The sequence below is a fragment of the Rhinatrema bivittatum genome, chromosome 12, assembly GCF_901001135.1.
Source record: "Rhinatrema bivittatum chromosome 12, aRhiBiv1.1, whole genome shotgun sequence".
NCBI classification, from domain to species: Eukaryota; Metazoa; Chordata; class Amphibia; order Gymnophiona; family Rhinatrematidae; genus Rhinatrema; species Rhinatrema bivittatum.
This window is the reverse complement of record NC_042626.1, coordinates 26,584,952-26,608,324: the sequence shown is the minus strand read 5'-3', so window position 1 is coordinate 26,608,324 and position 23,373 is coordinate 26,584,952. Positions and strand designations below refer to the sequence as shown.

At 43.9% G+C, this 23,373-nt stretch overlaps 1 protein-coding gene across 2 annotated transcripts in view; it reads right to left on the bottom strand.

The window, feature by feature from the left end:
- The window catches only part of ZBTB16 (zinc finger and BTB domain containing 16), a 237,079-nt gene that overhangs the window by 63,668 nt on the left and 150,038 nt on the right, over nt 1-23,373 (bottom strand). The gene's annotated exons all lie outside the window — the stretch shown is intronic.

The following is a 23,373-nucleotide window of genomic DNA, read 5'->3' as shown; positions in this document are numbered from 1 at the left end:
GACCCAACTCTGATCAAACAGCTTGCCTGTTAAAAGTGCTGCGAGCACTGCATCCAGCCATTGCCTTCTAGAGACAACTTCAAGGGGCCAGCCCAGTGGTTTCAATGGCTCTTTCACGCAGAGAGAGCTGGGTCTGAATCCCAGTTTAGGCCCTTCTGCTCTCAGAATCTGCCAGGGCTTGGAATGCGGCTGAGGCATCGTTCACACCCTGGACAGAGCCATGGCCATTGTGCAGTGGTGACCCTTCCTTTCTGAATTTAGAGCCCTTGATTGCAGGGGGTTCGGGGGGGGGGGGGGGGGGGGAAGAGAGCCCTGGCGCAAGACTGTCACCGCAATGAAAGGACTAAATTACGAGGACAGGGTATAAAACATGGAAGGGAAAAAAGCCAAAGATGAGAGTTTCAAGGATCCAGTAAACTCTGAAGGGTCACCGCACCTCCCAGTATGAAGAAATGTTTGGGTGTGGCCATGGCCCAAGCAGAGGACAGTCCCTTCTGTATACCTTGCCACCCAAGCCCATTGAGGACATGACGACCTAACGATCATTGCTAAAGCACAAGGATTGCACCACCTGCCAAAAGAAAGGGTGTATGGTATTACATGAGGCATTCAAACCCCACCCCTTAACTCACCACCAGCACAATGTGGTCTGTCTTTTGATCACACTTGAAACTGAGTGTCCAAAGATCAATGACCAAATTATAATACACATATCAATGAAGACATGCGCCTTTCTAGAGGATCACTTCCAGAGGAGCATAAGTATGGCAGGCAGGGGGTGGAGGGAAATTTATATATTTTTGTCAGTCATAGGACCATGGCCTTGAGCGCTGGAGAAGCAGGAAGCAAGGCAAAAATAAGAGGTTTTAAATAAAGAAGGAAAAAGAAAAAAAAATTACTCCATTTGAAGCAAAGGAAGGGCAGTTAATGTCATGACTGTGTACAAGCTCCATGTCCTGGGTTTACTCTGGGGTGTCTATGGACTCTAAGACCCTGCTTTTCTTTGACACCCTAGAACAACAGGTCCCTCCGTGTGACAGGGTAAGAGCAGAACTGACTCAAGCCCTGTCCATGATGGCGTGGAGCCCATTGGAAATGCCAGCTGCAGGGCTGCCAACCAGCCCCATTGCTTTCCAGAAACTGTTTGATCTAGTCCTGGTTTTACCTCCATGTATACATGACCATAGAGTTCTGCTTTTCCTACGAGAAGGCCATGAGGCAAAGCCATGACCTGATCAACCTCTCTCATAAGGCAAACAAGGAGGAGCCACTGGTAACCTTAATATAAGGTAATATTTTCCAAGTATTGACTTCTCTCAATGCAGAATATGGAACCCCAACTCACTTCAGTTCCGGATTTTATACGTGTCAGGAACTTTGCAGCTCGCTCCTGCCTTGTAGTAGACCTTCTCCTCCTTTCCCTGCAAACCTCCTGCACAAAAGTCCCACAGCCCAAAGAACATTCAAGCATAAGAAAATGCTTCCTTTCACCACAGAGGGGAATATTGGCCTTGAAGTTTTGATTTTAAAAATAATGAGTTTGCAAAACTGCCTCCCCCTCATTCCTGCGTTAGCAGAATTACTCACTGGAGGGAGGGGGCACTGCGTATTGACATCCATGTGAAAGGATAATTCATAGAACCACACAGAAGAGCCCCAGAGTTCATGGACACATGGCCCCATTAATACCTGCATTTGTGAAGCATCAATACATAAACAGGATTTTACCACGATCAACGTAGGCCGTTAAAAGCATCAACTGTGTTCCATCTTGAGCTCATGCACTATGCTGTCTTAACCACAGGCCTACAGCGGCTATGAGCGACACATACTTAAGACTTATCTCAGAATCTTAGAAAATAGATTACTGCCCAAGCCAAAAAACTATTAACTTCCAGCAGCATGGACAGACTGCACTATAAAAGTCAGACGGAGTACTTAACAGTTTTAGGAGGAACATGGAGTCAACCCACAAATGGATTTTCAATCTGGTTTTCTAGAGAGCAAGAAATGTGGGTTGGGACTCAAAAGAATGAAGGAACGTTTAAGATGCAAGCAACAATCATGGCCGGAGAAGAAAGGACTGCCCTTGAAATCAATCCGTTGCTCTGTATTTGAAGTACCTCAACCATCCAACAGCCAGGTCTGTAAGTTCCTTCCTGCTCTACACACATTACACTGTCGTTTGTTCCTCAATGATATTGCCAACATCTGTCCTTTCCTTTCTGAACACGCTACCACAAGCTTTATCCACCCTCACCACTTCATTTTGTTTTCTAATTTATTTTTTTTTGTGTCGTTTCACATTTAAAATTTGCTTTCATTCCAGTTATTTCATTTCGGTTACAGTCAATGAGCATCTCTTTCCTCTGTGCTCACCGACCATAAATAAATAATAATAAAAAGATTCCCCCCACCCCTACCCGGCATTCATCCCTACCATTTCCCCCATAGCTCCTCAGGCCCTTTTATTTGTCTCCTGCCACTGGAAACTGTCCCACAGCTGCTAACCCCGCCAGCATCCATTCCACCTTTTCATGCCACTCCCCCACCCCCTCACTCTTTCAGCTCCAGGTTTCTCTCCTCCTCTTCAGATGCTGGTGGGATGAGCTCTGCCAGCAAACCTGGACCATTTCCCCTCCACTTTTGGCCACTAGTGGAATCAGTGTGCCAGCGGCCTGGAATACCTTCCCCTCTCATATAAAAACCAAAACGCTAACTAAATTAAAACTAAATTAAACTAAATTAAAATTAAAAACTGTCAGCAGTTCTTTTCGTGTCCTTTTCAAATGACAAGAAATTAAACATCTTGTTTCATTGGTATTTTCATATCGTTTGAAAACAAAAGAGGAGCACTCACAGTAAGTTTGAGAGATTAAGATCATGCCCTGCATACCCTGCCTTACATTGGAGGTTAATTCTGGTAACAGAATTCATAAAATAAATCCATTTGGAGGCACTACCCCAAGAGAACCATTTTTCTCCACTACAACCTCTTCAAACTTCAGTGGCACAACTTATCTTCTCTAGTGTTGCTACACCCTTTTAACCCCTCTTCTCAAGTCACTACACTGGCTTTCCTATCCAATCTGCATACAGTTTAAGCTTCTCTTACTTACCCTGCAAGTGCATTCCTTCACTCTGCAGCTTCTTATTACCTCTCCCTCTCTTCTCTTCCTCTACAGCCCGCCTCATGGCCTCCATTCATTGAGAAAGTCACTCTTATCTGTGTCCTTCTCCTCCAACTCCAGACTCTGTGCTTTCCACCGTATGCCTAGAATATAGTCTTCCTGAATTGGTGCATCATTCATATCCAGCCTAAAGCCTCATCTTTTTTTGGGCTGCCTTTAAATCTTTACCTCGGCTTCTCCAGTTCCTAGCCTTGTTGGTTTTAATCATTCTCTGAATAAATGAAAATCTCAAAGTCTCTTATTTGTACTGTATTTTGGTCTTGGCTAGATTGTAAACTCTATGTAGAAGAGACTGTCTCTTTTGTGTATTTGTACAGCGCTGAATCCATCTAGCGAGACAGAAGCAGGAAGTTGTAGCAGTAGTAGCAAGTTCCCATTTGTTTACAAGCCAGAACACCAAATTTTTTTTTTTTAATATGTCAATAAAATAATTTACACTGAATTCTGTTCTGTCCCTCTATTTACATTCAGGTCGATACAGTAAAAATCGCGGGAGAGCGGGCGAGTGCCCGCTATCCTGTGCGCGCGATTCAATAAATTTATTTAAATTAGGGCTCACAGTAAAAAGAGGCACTAGGGACACTAGCGCGTCCCTAGCGCCTCTTTTTGGACAGTAGCGGCGGTTGTCAGCGAGTTTGACAGCAGACGCTCAATTTTGCCGGCGTCGGTTCTCAAACCCGCTGACAGCCATGGGTTCAGAAACCGGATGCCGGCAAAATTGAGCGTCTGGTTTTCAACCCGCGAGCCCATTTTACTTTTTTTTTTTTTTTTTACTTTTTAACTATTTGTAACTTTTGGGACCTCCGACTTAATATCGCCATGTGCACTTTCCTCCCAGTGCCGAGAGAAATTAAACGCCTACCTTTGAGTAGATGCTAATTTCTGAAAGTAAAATGTGCGGCTTGGCTGCACATTTTACTTTCTGAATCGCGCGGGCATAACTAATAGGGCCATCAACATGAATTTGCATGTTGCGAGCGCCATTAGTTTCGGGGGGGAAGGGGTGGTTTGGACCTGTGTTTTCGGCGAGCTATTACCCCTTACTGAATAAGGGGTAAAGCTAGCGTGTCGAAAACGCGCGTCCAAATGCGGGTTAAGGAGCGCACTGTACTGTATTGGCCCAATTGTTACACTTGCAGTTAATTTTTCAAAAAAGGGTTTGACTGGGTGACTGGGAGTTAAATGGTTAAAAACTCCCCTTTTAAAAATTAAAATTTCCCTTCCCCCCCAATGAATCCCCCCTAAAATCACAAGGTAGATTAAATTTAGCCCATCAGATAGGCAGATCCCCAGAGCCTTAGCCACTCAATCCTGGTCACACATGCAGCAGGCATAAATCTAAATGACCAAATTCTGACTGGCAAGATTTAGGAGAACTTTCAGCTGAAAACCCAGCCAGTTAGAAAATTTTCCCAAGAAAAAAAAAAAAAGGGGCTAAAGTCAGCTGGATGGTTCTGCTGCTCAGTGGCCTTTTGAAAAATTGACCTCTAAAATTCAAACCAAAAAACGAAGTGAAACCGAAGGCTTGTCTCACTTAAGCAGCAAGTTTTCAAATGGCTGCTTCTAATCAGTGACACCACAAGAAATTAAAAAAAAAAAAAAAAAAAAGAGCCAATGAGCATCGCGGCAATGGCCCGACCAGATTTAGTGGGCATGAGATTAGTCGGGCACGCAAAGCTTTAGGGCCAGTCTATGCACCCAGAGCAGGAATCCACAGTCCGACCTGCATCGCGCAGGTAAAACAATAACCCGTCGCTATGGATCACCTGTTGTCCTTCCATCTGTCTTTGAAAACTTCTTTCCCACCTTCCTTTTATTTTTTTTTTTTTGAACCTTTCCTTTTTTTGCGTTTTCCACCACTTACCACACTACTGTTTTGAATCTTTAAAATAATGTGACAAGTTAACGATCATGCAATTATCTAAATGTTTAACAGACATGTTATCTAAGTGAGCCTGATTGAGATTCCATCCCGCTGACAATAACCATCAATGCTAGTGCGGAAAGTGATAGGCAAATTATCACAAACCTTGCAATTTCAGTGCTATTAAATTTGGAGGAATAACAGCCCTGAGGCCTGTAAACTCTGGAATAAAAGAGACCCTTGTGTTTGCCCAACTATTAAATCAAACTGCTACCAACATCCGAAGGGAAAAAACTGGAACAATTTATGGCTTCTACAAGTTTCACTCACACAGTTTTATTTACTTTTTCCCATTTTTTCTGTATCGAGGACATCCATACTGTTTATGTAAGTAGGGATGCAAGCTCTGGTACCTGTTATCAGACAAAAGTAACATCCATCCATGTTGCAGATGGACTTTTGAGTCCCATCTTCGGACCACGCAGTCTGGAAAGCACATATACTAGAGCAAGGCTTCTGCAGCCTGTCCTGGGGAGCTCAAGGCAGTCAGGTTTTCAGGATATTCACAGTGAATATGCACAAGATACAGCTGCATGCACTGGAGACCCAGCAGTTGCAAGTTTCTCATGCATATTCGTTATGGATGTCCTGAAAACTTGACTGGCTGTGGGGTCTCCAGGACACATTTGGGAAGCCCTGTACTACAACATCCTTGGTTAACTTTGTGGATTGCAAATTGGTTAAAAGACAGGAAACAGACAGTAGGATTAAAAGGGTAAACAGTGGAGTGCCTCAGGGATCTGTACTTGGGCCAGTGCTTTTTAATATATTTATAAATGATCTGGAAAGGAATACAATGAGTGATGTGATCAAATTTGCAGAGGACACTAAATTATTCTTAGTAGTTAATTGTGTAGTAGTAGTAGTAGATTGTGATAAAATGCAGGAGAACCTTGCAAGACTGGAAAATTGGGTGACCATATGACAGATGAAATTTAATGTGGACAAGTACAAGGTGTTGCATATAGGGAAAAATAACTCATGCTATAGTTACAAGATGTTAGGTTCCATATTAGGAGCTACCACCCAGGAAAGAGATCGAGGCATCAGAGTGGATAATACATTGAAATCATCGACCCAGTGTGCTGCGGCAATCAAAAATGCAAACAGAATATTAGGAATTATTAGGAAGACAATGACAAATGAAACTGAGGATGTCATAATAACTCTGTATTGCTTTATGGTAAGACCGCACCTTGAATACTGTGTGCAGTTCTGGTCACCGCATCTCAGAAAAGATATAATTGTACTGGAGAAAGTACAGAGAAGGGCAAACAAAATGAGGAAAAAAAGACGAGCATGAAATGGCTCCCCTGTGAGGAGAGGCAGAGAAGGGCTAAGTCGCCAGTAGGTCTAGGAACAGAAGGCCCCCAGCAATCCACAATCAGTTAAAGTGCCTCGGCTGACAACACCCACTCTCTCTCCTGGGTCCAGACTCTCCCTGTTGAGAAAGTACACTCTTCCATTGTCTTTTCCTGCAATATGAGAGGCTGAGAGTATCTGCAGATGACCTTCCACCCATATCATAAGCTGGTCTATTTCCTGTGACACTTGCTGACTCTTGGTTCCTCCCAGGCGATTAAAATAAGTCACTGTCATCACATTGTCCAACATCACACGAACCACTTGATCCACAGCTTGTGGCCGAACTGCAAGCCTGCTAACCGTACTACCTGGGCCTCTAGGCGATTGATATTCTAGGAGGCCTCTTTGACATTCCAACACCCTTGGGCCATTAACTAACAGTGAGCTCCCCAACCCTGGAGACTCGTATCTGTCGAGAGTACCAACCAGTTCAGAGAGGACAAGGGGACTCCCTTTCTCAGATGATCTTCCTGCAACCACTACTGGATGTGAGAGCAGATTTCCATTGGCAAGTGGAGCTGAACTGCATAGTCCAAAGACTGCGCGTTCCAATGAGATAGCAGAGAGCACAGAAGAGGACGCATATGGCCTTTGCCCATGGCACCACTTCCAGGGTAGCCGCCATCAAGCCAAACACCTGTAGGTAGGACCACACCGATCATATGGTGTTCAACTGATGCATCTTATCAATTTCTGGATCCGAACTTCCAGTAGGAAAATTCTGTCCTGTCCCATGTCGAACCAGACCCCAGATATTTCAAAGACTGGAATGGCTGAAAATCTTGGTCAAGAGCTCCCACAATAATGAGATCACCTTGTGTGTCACCCGTGGCTCTCTTCCTGAGACTTGGCCCGAATCAGCCAGTCATCCAAAAACAGGTGCACCAGGATCACGTCACTTCACATGACCACCATAACCTTGGAAAATGTACTGGAAGCGGTGCCTAGACAGAAGGGCAGCCCCCAAAACTGATAATGTTGCTCCAACACTGCAAAGTGAAGGCAGCGTTGGCGCTCTAATCAAATGGTAATATGACGGCAAGCCTCTGACAGATCCAGGAAGGTCAGAAATTCCTCCAACTGCACCGCCATTAACACAGAGTGCAAGGTTGCCATGCAAAAATGAGTCACTTGCAAATGATGGTTGAACCTCTTGAGATCCAAGATGGGACGAAATTAATGGAATAGCGCCTCATACTTTGAGACGTGGGCACCAGAATCACAGCCCTCAGCCTGAGGAGAGAGAGGGGAGAGAGAGACAAGGAGAGATATATCCCATATCTAATGCTCTCAAAGTTGGGTCGGCAAACCTTCATTAGGAGGCTCGCATCAGCCAAAAAGGTAGCAGATAGAAATGACGGCAGAAGAAGACCAAACGGCCCATCCAGTCTGCCCAGCAAGCTACGCAGTTTATCCATTTTTTTTTTTAATCTTCCCCCCCCCCCTTTTTCTCCCTCCCACCCGTCACTTTTGGCTTCCAGCACCCTCCGACCCCAATTCCCTTCCACCCCTCCACCAATGCAGAGAGCAGCGCTGTATCCGCATCCCAGTGAACATCCAGCTCAATCAGGGGTAGCAACCGCTGCAACAAGCGGCCACACCCCTGCCCCATACTCTTACCCACCTATGTTTTGTTTGTTTGTTTTTTGTTTTTTTGTTGTTGTTTTGTTTTTGTTTGGAGATGGCAACCCTCCATCCTTCCGCTCCGTGAAGGTGGAACACAAACCACTGGCATCCCGCTCCTTGAATGCCTCTGTGGCTACTGCCGCTCCGTGCAGTGTTTTACTGCCTCCTCTATATTTACGCCCACTAGACTTGATGGATCCACAGTGTTTAACCCACGCCCCTTTGAAGTCTTTCACAGTTTTAGACTTCACCACTTCCTCCGGAAAGGCATTCCAGGCATCCACCACCCTTTCCGTGAAGAAATACTTCCTGACATTGGTTCTTAGTCTTCCTCCCTGGAGCCTCAGCTCGTGACCTCTGGTTCTGCTGATTTTTTTCCGACGGAAAAGGTTTGTCGTTGTCTTTGGATCATTAAAGTTTTTCAAGTATCTGAAAGTCTGAATCATATCACCCCTGCTCCTCCTTTCCTCCAGGGTGTACATATTTAGATTCTTCAATCTCTCCTCGTATGTCATCCGATGAAGATACTCCACCTTCTTGGTCGCCCTTCTCTGTACCGCTTCCATCTTGTCTGTCTCTTTGTAGATACGGTCTCCAGAACTGAACACAGTACTCCAGGTGAGGCCTCACCAAGGACCTGTACAAGGGAATAATCACTTCCCTTTTCTTACTCGATATTCCTCTCTCTATGCAGCCCAGCATTCTTCTGGCTTTTGCTATCGCCTTGTCACATTGTTTCGCAGACTTCATATCATTAGACACTATCACCCCAAGGTCCCTCTCCTGCTCCGTGCACATCAGCCTTTCCCCCCCCCCCATCGAATACAGATGTTACTATAACAGAGCTAGGATTTACGCCAGAGTCAGCAACCTCCTGGGAGAGAAGTAAACAAGAGCGAACCACCAAGGAACAACGTGAAGAGACAAGGTCACTGCCAAAGCTTCAAAATGCCTGCTCAAGGATAGACTCAATCTTGCTAACATGAGCATCCTTCAAGGCCTTTCCCTCTTTTTCAGAGAAGTGCATCTACCTTGGAAAACAGAAGCGCTCTCTCACCACTGAATCCAGAGGGTATAGGCCTTCCAAAATCCAACCCTTTGGAAATAGCCTGTGGGACACCGCTCTCAAGCTCAATTAATTCTAGAATGGCTCTACACAAGGGAAACCAAACTAGCATTTCTCCTTGGCTCAGAAATGGAATCTGCACCAGAACTCCAAGCATCGTCAAGGTCTGGGAAAAAACAGAGCTGGCAGTAAAAGCATCAGGACAGAGTGGCATCTGAGGACTACTTACATAAGCCCCTTCCCCTGCTGAGGAACAGTTAGGGGAGGGCCAAGATCAGGCGAACCCACCTTAGAAATCTTCAACCAGACCACATCCGACTGGGAAGAACCAGGCTTAGCCAAAAACAGAGGAAGAGAAGACACTCTGAGCCTCCAAGTAGCACTGGCACAAATCAGCAGGCACTCCAGAAAGGAGATGCCTGAAAAGAACAGGCAGTGCAAGAATAAGGCGCTTAGGCTTCTGAGGCACAGGCACCATCATGGCCGACAATGCGCTGAGCGGTGGCCAGAGGTGTGCATCTAGTTGCTTTTTGCCTTTTTTTTTTTTTTTTATATATGCACTCAACTAGGTGCCCAAAAATTATGCGTCCAATACTTGTGTACGTGCAAATATAAACACTCAAAACAAGCTTCTGCCAAGCCACTAGAGCAGAGGTTCCAAAACCTATCCATTGCATGAGATATAACTGCACACACTGAAAACCCTCCATCTCTCCCTCTCCCCATCACAGGCCCTCAGCTGACTGGATCATGAGTCAAAAGGAAGGGGGCAACAACAGAGAACACAGTGCATGTTGTCTTCTAAACCAGCAGTAGCAGACACAAGGGTAAGAGCTTCCTACTTTCATTCCTCTGAACCTTGCGTCTTCTACAGCAATTCAAGATTAACAGGGAAAATGCCTACATTACCTGAATATAACTCACCTTGAGCGACGAATGAAAAGGCATGAGCTAAATCTAATACCTCCCAAGTACTACTTCAATATTTATTAAAACAAATAAATCAATCAGTTGCAATGATTCTTTATGGACAGGCCATATTTCTTTGTAATCGTTGCATATGGCACGGTTTCTCGCTACTTCCCAATTATGACCCCGTGGCTTTAGGAGTGTGAGGCATCCTGTCTCAAACTTAAACGTGATCTTGAAAGCTGATGTATTAAATACATCATCATCTTTGTTGGTGCGATATAAAATATCACAGCCAACAACAATTCAACATCTTCTTAGTCATAAGAGCTATACCCACACAGGGGGACAGCCAACCTCCTAAAACATGGCACATGCCTCCAGGGATTTCAGTGGCACCGCCCTCTTCGTTATCATTGTAAATAACAAACAAGACCAAGCCCCTCGTTCTCCAGTGGAGAGGCAGCAAAGTGCTACAGACAGATCTTCTAAATTCTGCTACCAGCAGGAATTCTGGTAGAGAAGGAACAGGCATGTCTCTCCTGGAGTTATCTCCAGTGTTGTGCTTATTTCTTTATTCCCTCCTGTAAACTTTAGTTACATTTATTTATTTATTTATTTATTTATGCATGCATTTCAGCAGAGGGATCAAGGCTTGTCCCTCAACTGTGAGGGATCTGAGGAGGGCCGTTTAGTAACACATAAAAGGGTACATTTTATTTTTTTTTTTTACAGTTCAAAACCCCATCTCATTGAAATGTGAAAGCTGCAAATTCTGAGATCACATTTCTTTTGCATCCCCCTGCAGTTTAGCAGCCCACCTTGCAATCTTCCCCAATTATCTCTGCACAAATGGTTTTCCTCCTCCCCCATCCACTATCTTTAAAAAGAAAAAAAACCAAACACCCCAATACTATTATTTGCTTCGTTGAAAGTTTGATGCCACCTTTGAGCAAACTCATCATAGTCCTGCATAATTTCATTTCACCTCCATCGCACTTTGGACCCAAATCATTATCAGCACCCATGCAATAGCCTTGAGAAAGTGCCCTGGATAAGGAAGATCAAGAAAGCACATGCTACTTGCTCTCCCTCACCTTAGGATGCACAGCCAGTGGCAGGGACCATCTGGATACTTCTCTGGTTTGTAAGCGGCACTCTGGGGGGTGAGGGAGCCTTCTGAAGAGTCATGCACTGCTGGTGAACATGGCTGGGTTGGGCTACCTGAATATTTCAAGAAAACGGGATTAAACTGCAGAAAGAGAGGGACCTGCAAAATGTTTACTTTAAGTAAACTAAAAAATGTGTTGGGTTTTTTTTTTTGTTTAACTACCCACCATATCTGAAAAAGAAATCCCAGACGCAGCTTAGGTTCGACAGCTAAACAGCAGCAAATCTGTACATCTAAAAAAAAAAAAAAGCCAAGGTACTGAAGCTCGCAGTGTGTGCTTGGAGGAGGGGATAAAGAAGGTCTATATTAGGCATCAAACATGCCTTTCTAGTAACAGCATGAAATTAGGTCAAGAGTAAATCTACGTTAGTGTATTGACTGTACAAACACATGACACTTGTTTCCCAGGTGTGGATGACGTTACCGAGTATTTCTTCAGCTCCTGCTTTCTCATGTTAAATACTTTGGCACATTAATGGAAACTCTATACAAATCACCTCTGATATTTCTAAAAGTCAAGCCAGTCAACAGCTATTTTGTTTTAAATCAGCAGGAAGCAAGAACAAAGATAACGATGCATGTAGGGGAAAGCCAAGAAGCAGGACAGGAATATTAAATTCCTTTTATAGATAAGAGATTTTTTATTTCATTTAAACAAATACATTTGTATTGTTCTCCCTAAGATATAGGCACTGCTGTCGTGTGTCAAACGATTTGTTTGTGATGGGTTCCCACTTTCCTACCTCCAAGTACAGTAATGACAGGGCAAGGCCGGTGTTAGACTCACTGGGGCCCGGCCCGTGCCAGGTGCCCCAAAGCTCTGCCTCGGTGACATCGCTCAGCTTTGCCAACGGGGCCCCAGGACAACTGCCCTGCATGCGACTCCCCACCCCCCAAAACTGGCCCTGAACTCCAGCCAAGAGAAGGAAATATCCAGAGTCAACTTATAAGGCCCAAGCCAGCCATTCTTGAAAGTGGGGGTGACTCGTAAAGCAGTCTGTGGATGGCCTGAAAAGCCAGTATTGCCGTGGATTTCCAAACCACCCACTATCTTCCAATGTTTCTGCTGGATCTCCAGTCCATTACGATCAAAACTATGTCCAAGGTAACAAGCTACACCAAGCCCTGTTTTTAACCCCCACTGCATGCAAGGAAACGTAGCCCTTCTTTTCTTAGAGAACTAGATCAGAAAAATCAGGATGATTTAACTCTGCATGAAGTAGGGCAAACCCAGAACTAGCTCAGCTTTGTCCCGCGCTGAGCATGGAGTTATAGGATCACCCTAATAAACCCAAAGGAGCATTGGCCAAACTACCCTATTCTATACAATTCTGCATTTACAGGGGATGGGGGGGGGGGGGGTGGTCTTCACTCAAGAGAGAACTGTAGAGAGGGGGTGTAGGTAATTGCCTTTTGAATGCTGCCATACCCCATCATCTCTGGTACAGGGGAAAGGCAACTGTTCCCTATCGAAGCCCATGGGGTCCTGGCGCTCCATCTGTCATGGCTGTTCCAGTGACCAGACTGAGGCTACTACCGGTATAGCAAAAGGGCACAAGGGCCCTTTTCAGTGTATTACTGCCACCACCCTTCACTCTGCATTTTTCTTTAAACAGCAGGAGGAAGAGAAAGGAAAACCTTTCACACATGTTACTTCACCCTCCTAAACAAGTCTATGCAGCTTCATACACTCTGGCAGCCAATCAGCCTCTTAAATCCCTGAATAAATCCACTTCAGGCATCGCAAGTTACAAAACTCTGGCTCATCTGTGACTCAGCTAGGGGAGAGGTGTTACTTTCAGGTGTCAGAAAGCAGGGGGGGAGAGAGTCAAATAAAAGGCAATTTCTCCTCCAAAGAGAAAGAAGGGTTGGCAAAGGAACCAATATTTCCAAATCAAGGAAAAATAACCTCTGAAAAAGCAAGAACAGCTGAAAACAAAACTAAGGCGAAGCATCTATAATTAAATTGAAGATCTGCGATCTGCTTGGACAGGAGGAAGCTATCAGTTTCTCTGCCGGCGTGGGTTCTCTTCTCGGGTAGACCGATCGGTAACTCAGCTGCGCGTGTTTACAGCACAGGGAGGGTTTGGATAAACCTGCTTAATGCAGCTCACGCTGACCCAGGGAACCTATTTATATTCCACGACGCAGAGCTCGCATGCCACCGTTTAAACCTTGGCACACTCTTAAGCTCTCCCTGTAGCTTTGAAGGTTTCAGCCTCTAGGCTTTTAGAGTCAAACGTATCCTAATCTCATCAATATCAAGGTCACCAGAAGAAAAGAAAAAAAAAAAAAAAAAAAAAGATGCAGCCGGAACCGGCACTTTTCCTTTTCCGGTTCTCCGGATGCACACCCTAACTCCCACCGTGGCTTCTGGTAGATGGATCAAGAGAGGCTTTTCCAAGCTCAATCGAGATGCATCTTACCCAAAAACCTTCTGTTCAGGATGTGCTTCAGCAGGCAATGAAAGTAAACCTGCTCCACCCCAAACCAAAAATCATTTGTGGTCATTCTTCTCTTCATTCTTTGCAGTCAACTGGAAGCCTTTTATCATAAAAAAAACCCTAAAACAAAACAGGTGATCATTCTCCTGTGCTAAGTGCTATGGGAAACTGTCTTTAGTGCAGACTTAAACTTACTCAGCTGGATGAGTAAGACTCTCCAGTAGTGCTGGCTAGTAAAACACCCAAGTACAAAAATAGAGATGGTGAAGAAAGCTGGCACCAGTAAACACCAAACCTTCACCAAAAAGTGTATAAATATTCACACAAATGAGAAAACACCATTAACTGTTAAAGATCAAAAATATTTAAGTGTGGAAGAAAAGACCTCAGAACAAGCTGCTGTCCATTAAGACTAACAGCTTATCAGTCACAAAAATGTCCATATCTCTCTCTTTTTTTTAATCTTACATCCGTTGTCTAGAACACAGCAAAAGTTGTACCAAAAATAAAAGTTATCCAGCTTATCTGAGAAGATGTTCCCAGATGATCTTATAATTATGTGATTTGTTCAAGTGAAACTTTCAATACAGATAACTGCTCTTTTTTTGTGTCTCATTTAAGGATATGCTCTGGCATATATGGTACAGTTGTTCTATGATTAGTATCTTGAACAAACAGCAATTTACTGGTTTACCAACCACTAGGCCGATATGGCCATTGTTTTGCCAACTTCAGAGCAAATTCAATCACAATTTCCGAGGTTCTTGTAGTGTGGCCTGCTCTTTCCAAACTGAGCTGTTAGTCTTGGTCGAGACAGTAGCTTGTTCTGAGGTCTTTTCCGCCAGATAAATATTTTTATGATATTGACTAATTAACAGTAAATGTTTCCCCATTTGTGAGAAATATTTTTGTACTCTTTGGTGAAGGTTTTGTTTGCGTTTACTTGTAAAATGCCCATCCTGGGTGCATACTGCCACTTGTGGTCTTGCTTCTATAGCAGCAGGAGGACTACAGGCAGCAGAAAATACCACGACAAAAACCAAGAAATCATCCCTGCAACTTGCTCTTTCAGTTGGGTAACTCAAAAGACAAGGTTATCAATAGCTGGCCATTAGTACACCCAGTGGGAAAACTGTAGTGACAGTAGTGTTTGGGAGGGGAGGGACGGAGGAAATAGGAGGTGGTGAACCAAGAATCTGTAGGTTCCCCCAATGAAAAAGGTATATATTAAAAAAATAAAATGTAAAGCTCAATTAAAACTTAATAAGCACATTTCACCCAGGGCAAAAACAGCTTCAGTCCGATGAAATGGTTAATCAATCATCAACTGAAATGGTTAATCAATCATCAACTAAAGCCCTAAGCCGGGGGTGGCCAACTCCAGTCCTCAAGAGCCACAAAGAGGTCTGTTTTCCAGGACATCCGTAATGAATATGCAGGAGATACATTTGCATACAATGGGGGGAAATGCATGCAGCTCTCTCATTTGCGAATTCATCATGGACAGCCGGAAAACCAGGCCTGTTTGCAGCTCCTGAGGATTGCGAGGTGGCCACCCCTGCCCTATGAGCTCAGGGCCTGCCACAGAGGGGGGACTTGGGAGCTCTACTTCAAGGTGGCCTCTACAGTCATTTCTTCTCCACAGCCTACGCTGCCAGGCATCACGTCTACCACAAGGGAAGAGACAACAGAATGCAGCAATAAAACTCTTGCAGGTTTACCATTACTGACACAGCACTGGAGGGGAGGTGGGGGGGGAAGGTGAAATAAAAATCAAGGACTTAAAACTTGGGAGTTCAATGAAAAATAGGGAAATTGGCCTCTTCCTTCCCTGTCAATATTTCCACAGGCCCCAGTCATTATGCAGAAGCTTACAAAGACAATATTGCTGGGCCTTTATCAGCCAGCATCTACCACAGCACCATCTGAAACTTGCAAACCCTCCACATTCGTCTGGGATTTACATTTACAGCTTTAATTCCTCTGCAGACGAAGCCAGCCATCTGTGTACAAGGGGCGAGGAGAGCTGCATATAAAGGATACGACTGGAATAGTAAAAAAGGGACGCTCCGTAAACAGGATGAAATTCTGTCAAACAACCGGCACAACAGCCTCCCTGCTACTCTTTCTGCATCCTTTTGCCATGGTTTTTTTCTTTAGCTGTTAAGATGTAATGCAAAAAAAGGTGCTATTGCTCAACGCTTGAAGTAAGGAGGCTGAAAAGAGCACTGTATGATTGAGAGGTGAGGGTGGGGAGGGTAGAGATTGTACGAAACAGGAGAGTGGTCTTGGGGTGATCATATCCGATGACTAATGTCACAAGGAAGTGCGCAAGGCAATGGTGATAGCCAGGAGAAAGGTAGGGTGGACGGGTATAATCCAAAAAAAGTGATAAAGCTTCAGTACAAATCACTGATGAGACCCGATTTGGAGCATTAGGGTCCAGTTCTGGAAGCTGACAGAGAAGAGACTATCCACACTGAAGCAGGACTACAGAAATGGCATAGCACCTACGACATGAGGCTCAAGAAGCACCCAGAGTAGTGGGGATATCACAGAGCCATTCAATACCTCAAAAGGTATGAAGGACCTTCAAGAAACATTTATCAGTGGAAATGAAATTCTGGAACAAGAGGTCACAATATGAGCACTCCAAGATTGTAGGACTCGGGAGTAGCACAAAGAATATTTCTTCAGAGAAAGGGAGGCAAAGACATGGGACAGGATCTGGGCAGAAATGGAAAGAGGCAAAGTCAGTGTCAGAACTAAAAAAAAAAAAAAAAGCAAGCTTAGAGTACATAACATTCTTTACACTGAGCACAAATTTACAAAATGCGTTTGTGTGTGAGGGACATGGGTAGGTTGTGTGTGTGTTAGAAAAAAGCAGATAGACTGCATGTGTGACAGAAGCAAGAGCTGTGTGTAGTTCTTTGTATGAGAGAGAGAGGAGGTTGTGTGTGTGTTTGAGAGATAAACGCAGATACACACAGTGAAGTTATGAATGTTGTCGTGTGTGCCTTAGAAAAGGAATGAATTTGTACAAGCGAGAGAGAAAAAGCAGGCAGTATGTGTGCATCTCCCTTTGTGGACTTCTGGCCCGTGTCCTTGTTTTCCCATTTGTGTGGGTTAACTGACCGTTTCTGGTTAATTTACCTCTGTAAGCATGGGAAGAATAATCACTTCTGTGGACTTGGATGCAAGAATGGATGCCATCTTGCTGCACTTGACTAAGGGTGACTAAGGGTTTATGAAATAAAACTTGCGGTTAAAAAAAAAAAAAAAAAGGTACTAATCGAGGCAGTAAAAATGTAACGTCCAGCACTTCACATGTTTTGCTGTGTGGACATTACATTTTTTGCCATACCAATATGGCCACAGTGGTAGCATGCACAGAACAGAACCGCACCATGCACATATCCAGCATGCTAACCAATCCTTTTTGTTAGCACGGGGGATTCTCTCTCCCCTGAAGGAACCCCCCTCACCCCAAAAAAAAAAAAAAAAAAAAACAGTGAAAGACCTAACATCCCACCCTCACCCTACCTCCAACTTGGAGCAAATTCCCTCCCCTCCCAATGAAACTTTAAACATGCACTAAGGCCCTGATGTATTAAGATGCGTTCAGCTGTGCCTATGTAAGTGCATGTATGTGTGCACATTTTTATATGTGTGCAATTTTACTCCCGAAAGGATTTACAGGCTTAAAATTGGGTTTTGCATGTGTAAATGACTTTACCCGTGTCAGAAGGCTTTTGAAAATTTCTATGACATATGCTACTGAATCGTCAATAGCTTTTACCTGCGTAAGTGCACCATAAGCAGCACGTCACTGCTTTGAAAATTCTCTCTAAGTGCAGAAAGGGAAGGGAAAACTACGTGCACGTATCCGTGCTCTCCATGCAAACCCCATTGGAATCAAGGCATTAAATATGACTCCGATGCAGAGAGGTATGAAGGCTTAACTAGGTCTTCTTAACACTGAAAATTTAACTCCTGGTCAAAGGTGGAGTAAAGTGTCAGGGGCTCGTGATTAGTGGAGGGGCTCCTGGACTCAGCATTCATGTTCATAAAATAATTTTGGCATATAAAACACATGGGTTTGTATGCAGAACAGGATTTATGTACACATAAGTTATGCTCCCAAAACTTTCAGGAGCACAACCTTTGTGCGCCAAACTCATGCTTTCTGTACACAACGTATATAAATCAGATCTTATGCGCAGAAAACTATTTGTGAGCATAATATAGGGTTTCCGTGCATAAATTGTGCATAGATCATACTCAGCATTCCTTTTTGTGCACAGTTTCAGGCGAGCACACTTTTTTTTTTTTTTTTTAAATTCCCAATGTATATTGTTCTTTGTAAAGGCCTCGCCTATATATTCCTTGTTTATAAGTTACTTGTAAACCGGCACGATGTGCAAACGGTTGCCGGTATATAAAATAAAATAAATAAAAATAAATAAAAATAAATTAGCACATTATTAGCTTACTGCATCGAGTGATAACTCTTAGTGCATGGGTAAAGACATTGTGCCCATTCTTTACTCACATTTTTATTACATCAGAACCTAAAAAACAGTTTAATATTCCAGCCATCTTCACAGGAGGGACTGTAGAACCCGCCAGTTATCCAAGCCACCAAACTCTGAATCTCACCAACTAGCAAGGCATCATTATGCAATTTTCACAAGCGGCATTGCAGAAGGACTGTCAGAAAAGGTTTGTCTTCAAAATCTGCAACAGGGTAGATAGCCATGGCAGGTGTGGAAAACATGAGGAGGGATCTAGTGAAATCCGAGGAATGGTCTAGAGCAGTGGTTGGGAAAACCTGTCCTGGAAGACCCCCCAGCCAGTTGTGTTTTCAGGATATCCACATTAAATATGCATGAGATTAAATTTGCTTACAATGGAGGCAGTGCATGCAAATGTTCCTCATGCATATTCACTGTGGATATTCTGAAAAGCTGACTGGCTGGGGCTCCTCTAGGACAGGTTTGGGAACCACTGGTCTACAGTCTGGCAGCTAAGATTTAATGCTAAAAAAATGCAGCGTCATACATTAGGGCTGCAAAACCTCAAGACAGTGATAAAGTCTAAGGGGTGAAATTCTTCTAAGCATGAAAGAGCAGGATCTGGGGGTGATCTTATTGGATGATCTCAGTGGTCAAAAAGGCAGATAAATAGTAACCTTCATTTTTAGTTTTTATTTTCTTTATTTCCTGGGGATTTCAATATGATTAAAAAAAAAAATCTGAAAAAATTATTTTCCACTGATTTTTTTTCCTGTGTACTATAACAAAGGGGTTTTTTTCCATTACATTGAAATCAGGAAAAATAAAATGCAAACTGAAAACAAAAGACCCTATGGATAAAGTGACAGCAAAAAGCCAGATGCCTGGCTGCAGAAAAAGGGTGGCGATATTAACCCCATAAAGGTAATTGATGAGACCTTGCTTGGAATACTGTACAATTCTGGATATTGCATCATCTAAAGGATGCCAACGTTGGTCTAGATGGTGGCTACTAAAATGGTCAGTGCTTTTCGTTCTAAAGCATATGGGGATAGACAAAGATCTAAACAGGTACACCCTGGAAGACAGGCGAGATATGATAGAGACACTTCAATACCTCCAAGGTTTCCATGCACTGGTGGCAGGCCTCTTTCAATGAAAACGAGGCGACATGAGATGAGGGAGAAGTAATCCAAGAAAATATTTCTTTACAAAGAGGGTGGATAGAACAGCCTTCCAATGGAAGTAATGGAGACAAAGACAGTGTGAGGGGTCTGTGTGCAGTGCATGCCTCCCGCCAGCAGGGACCCTCAGTGGGCCTGGTTACCTGTTGCTAAGTCCTTTAGGTGCCCTGCTAGCAGCCAAGTTTTCTGCACTGCCATGGTTTAAAATCTATCCTCACAGTAAGTACTTGATGTCAGGCACAGGTGCTGGTTATGGGTAACTCCCAGGGCAGGAGTAGGTTGAACCCTGGAACAGCTGGCTACAGACAAGAAGAGGTCTGACCAGGAATCAGGAATCTTTTGCCTGACCAGCTACCTTCCCCTCCAGTTGAGCCCTCAGCTGGCAGGACTTAAACTTGAAGTGCTCACAGGACTGAAAGGCACCCACTTAGATAAGACAGGACTGAACCTAAGACAAAACAAAAGGGTGCCCACAAAATAAGGAAGAGCGCTACAAGACAGGAACCAAACAAGACCAAAAAACAAGAGAAAGAGAAGGCCATGACAGTGGGGCCAAACAGGATACAGAAACAAAACACCAGAGATAGAAAGCTAAGGCAAGGACTACGAAAAACATAGAAAGCTACAATAGTAGAACCAAATATAGAGCTAAGGCAAGAACTAGATGGCCACAAAACAGGGTGAAGGAGTCTCCAAGATGTCACTGGGTACTTACTGTTAAGGACAAATTTTAAATTGCGGCAGTGCAGGAAACATGGCCGCCAGCGTTACCTCCAAGCCATACAGCTTGGAGGACGGAGCAGCAGGTAAGGCGGCCCACTGAGGGCTCCAGTTGGTGAGAGGCGGGCCCTGCACACAGACCCTCGCGGACAATATCTGAATTCAAGAAAGCATGGGATGAGCACAGGGCATCTCTTAGGGAGTGGCAGAGACTGTGGAGCTGAGCAGTTGGTGCGGAGGAGCAGACTTAGACAGGTAGAATGGTCTTTTGCAGTTATATTTCTAACGTTTCCAGGCAAAATCATTCAAAGTTTGATGGTCTGGATGGCAGAAGGGCTCTGCAGTCCTTTCTGTAGCCAAAAAGAGCTGGGACATCAACCATTTTAGTGCATGTTGAAACATTTCATCTCGTGGTTTACTGGCATGTTTTTTCGTTGACTATTTATTTAGGGTTTTGGACTGAGTCTCCTCATTTATAGTGGATTTGATTAAAATGTTGTTTGTTAATTATCAATGGTTCCTTTATTTTTCTAAGGGAATTCTCTGTACAGTCATTAGTATTTGCTTGGAATATTATGTAGACTTAACTGTTTTAGTTTTTTTTTAATTAACACGTGCTAATAAATTAAACAAAGCCTTCTTGATCACCTAAATCCAGAATTGTGACCAGAGACCCAACAACAAGCAAAGCCAACTGCCGGGAACGTGCAGGCCCCTGCTGCCTTCTGAAAACAAACTAACAGTGAGCAGAGGCCAGTAACTCTTCTAGACCTCAAAGAGCCACAAAATATCTCCTAGTGTTCAGGATATCCTCCATGAATATTAACCAGGTAGATAGATCAAATATATAAGGCAGAGGTTCCTAAATCTTTCCATGGCCGTGACACATCTGGAGCTGTTGTGACACTCCAAAAGTTAATATGTTTTCAAAATTTTTTTTAAAATGAAGAAAAAATAAGAATTGAAAGTAAAAGCAAATACTAGAAAAAATATTACAAAATATTTGTATAAATTAGATAGAAAAGAAAGAATATTCATTTTCACAAAACCATAGCAATGTTGGATTCATTCAAAAAATAAACAAAAATGATTTTTTCCAACAAAGTCAGCAAAAGCTCTGTGTTCGATACACCCCACAATTTTTCAATCCAAGGTTGACCAGTTGAGATAGCTCCTGGAGTTGACCAGGAATGGTCAACTCCAGTCCTCAAGAGTCATAAACAGGCCAGGTTTTCAGGTTATCCACAATGAATATGCATGAGATAGGTTTGAATATAATGGAGGGAATGCATGTAAATCTACATCGTGCATATTCATTGTAGCTATCCTGAAAACCAAGCCTCTTTGTGGCTCTCGAGGACTGGCGTTGTCAGCCCTGGTTCTAGACCTACTCCAATTTCATTGCCCCTCCCCTACCACAACACACATGCTACCTGTTTGACTGGGGACCTGTGGAGACAGGAAAGGATGACAAACTGGAACAGACATGGCACAGCCAAAAATAATTATTGCGCTGTTCCTTTCTCCAGCTCTCTCTCTTCCTGTTCCTTGCAGGCTGCACCCCATCCTGTGCGGCAGGAGGGGAAGGGGTGAAATTGCACAGCAGAAAACAATTGCTCTGCTTCCTTCCCCTTCCTGTTCCCTGCACACTGCCTAGAGGGGAAGGGCTGAAGCAGGAAGCAAAACTGCTGCTTTCTGATGTCTGAGGATCTACCAATGGAGTCCCGCTTGAGTCGGATGGTACACCTGTGCTTCTGCCTGGGCACGCTGGATTGGAAAGCCTGGCCAAAGGACCCAGTGCATTCCCTGAACATCGGACCTGTTTGTAGAGCTGCCTACCCCCATGCTGTAGACCACGGAAACAAGGGTTACACATGAAAGCTAAAGAAGCCACAGGCTATCCCAAAGGCAAAGCCAACAGCCATTCCCAGTCTGCATCACTGTAACTCAAAGAAAGACACAGAGCAAAGCTTTTAAATCTCATATAGGTATTCTGCATTGTAAACATTAAAAAAGAAAAAGAAAAGAAAAAACAAGGCATTCGCAGTGACTTACACAGACACACACACACACCTTTAAACACTAGGACCTGTCAAACCTACTCCTTAATGGGTCTGAGCAAGGAGGGCAATTAGGGCAAAATTTATTAACTGCTGGCTGGCCAGGGAAGTTTCTGGATCAAATGACACGCAGAGTCTATTTTTGCTCAGTGACACAGCAATTCATATCGCACACCGCTCATTAAAACCCCTGGCACAGAACAGTTGCGTCTCCCAAGCCAAGAGACTGTCCAGGTGTCACATTTCCAGCTCAGACCATAAATTAAACCACTAACGGTATTTATCATTTTATCAGGACGGAGAGAGCTGCGTGTTAATTTAAGCTCTTCCTAGCATAGGATAGAAGGGCTGCAGTTTTAGGTTTTAGTTTACTGAATAAAATCCCAAACTGTATGTATGGAAAGATGGATATAAATAAGTGTATGTAGCAGCTAGATATATAGACAGATACAGCTATAGATACAGCAAAAGAAATATATATTGATACTCACAGCCACAACGAGATAAAGTGGCCTCTCTCTCTGAGCTCATTCTAAGATGTCACACACCTTGCTAACCACACGAGGTGAGAACGACTCACAGGCGTTCAGAAACCAAGGCAGAGGAGCTGATCATTCACAACAAATTAATCAAAACTTATTGGGGGGGACTTGTAGGTGTTCCATAGTAATCCAATTTACCAAGCAAAGAGACCCTATTCCCTCTGCTTTCGCAACATTGTCACTGTACGCCCGTGACGCACAATGCTATCCTGCGTGACACCTCCTGGACAGCTCAGTTCTCAGGTGTTGCCATTTGCCTGTGGTCCTGTTGGGATTGCATTCCAAATGTTATCCCACTACGCACGGAGCTTGGCGACAGCTCTGACATCCTAAGGCAGGGGTAATTTTAACTAACATTTTTAAGTAACGAGATCTCCGTATTTAAAAACGGTTAGGTTTTTTTTCTTTTGAGTTTCTAGGGACTTAGCAGTTAATGGGATTAATCAAACATCCAATGCCTGTTGCTCCACTGGACAATAGCAACAAGCTTGGCCTTGACGGTTAAAGGTCACCTTTGCTTGGGAACAGAATGACCTCATACTGTCCAAGGGCCTTCAGACCTGTGCTGGAGAATTCTTGGGAATTTTGCTGCAGATTCAGATGCACAAGGTGAGGACACAGATATGGACAAGAATGGACTAGCCCATTCGAGCCAGG